This window comes from Citrus sinensis, chromosome 8 (genome assembly GCF_022201045.2).
Source record: "Citrus sinensis cultivar Valencia sweet orange chromosome 8, DVS_A1.0, whole genome shotgun sequence".
Taxonomy (NCBI): Eukaryota; Viridiplantae; Streptophyta; class Magnoliopsida; order Sapindales; family Rutaceae; genus Citrus; species Citrus sinensis.
This window is the reverse complement of record NC_068563.1, coordinates 13,899,140-13,899,964: the sequence shown is the minus strand read 5'-3', so window position 1 is coordinate 13,899,964 and position 825 is coordinate 13,899,140. Positions and strand designations below refer to the sequence as shown.

The window sequence follows — 825 nt, the reverse complement described above, 5'->3', positions numbered from 1 at the left end:
GGTCTGAACTGAAGAAGCAAGTTGTCCTACTATCTTCTCGAGGCTTGAAACTGATTGAGCTTGTAAGTTGAAGCCTGCTCTTAACTCATTTCGTAGTCCATCAATGGTGCGGTTCTGTTGCTCAATCGTGGAGTGAGTAACATTCCTGAAATTTTGGAATGCATCCTCCCATGGTCTAGGTTGAGAGTGGTTTTGGTTTTGATTGTATGGTCTGAATGGTGGCTAAGAGGCTTGAGGAATTTAAGGAATTGGTGGAGCTGGAGCTGCTGGTCCATTCTGTTGGAATCCTTGAGACCATGAAAAATTGGGGTGGTCTCTCCATCCAGGGCTATATGTGTTGGAGTATGGGTTGTAATTTGATGGCTTTCTCATTACACCTATGACATTGGCTTGATCGGAGTATGAGTCAGGGTTATGTGGTTCTGTTGATTTAGCAGTCGATAACGATGCTATTTGTCGAGCAAGACCTTCAACCATCTCCTTGAATTCTTTGATTCCTGAAGTTGACTCGCCAATGTGAACCTCATTTACTCCCTTAATTCTTCTAGTATTCCTGAATGATCGACTCCGTTGTTGGGAATTATCCGCTTGTCGCTGGAAGAATTCCCAAATCTCTGATGCACTTTTTGACATTAGCTCTCCTCCACTTGTTGCCATTAGCCATTCTTGCACATTTGGTAGTAATCCCTCCAAAAAGTATTGGCATTGGTGCCATTTCTCGTACCCATGATGTGGACACTTCAAGAGTAGCCCATTAAATTGCTCCCATGTTTCAAAAAATTGCTCGTCCTCTCTCTGGGTAAACTCTGAGATTTCCCTGCGAAT

The 825-nt window shown here is 43.4% G+C and overlaps 1 non-coding gene across 1 annotated transcript; it reads left to right on the top strand.

Moving 5' to 3' along the window:
* Window positions 1–721: 721 nt before the first annotated feature.
* On the top strand, window positions 722–825 carry LOC127899563 (small nucleolar RNA R71). Its single transcript, XR_008051441.1, has one exon. It is a non-coding gene; the product is annotated as a small nucleolar RNA R71 (small nucleolar RNA).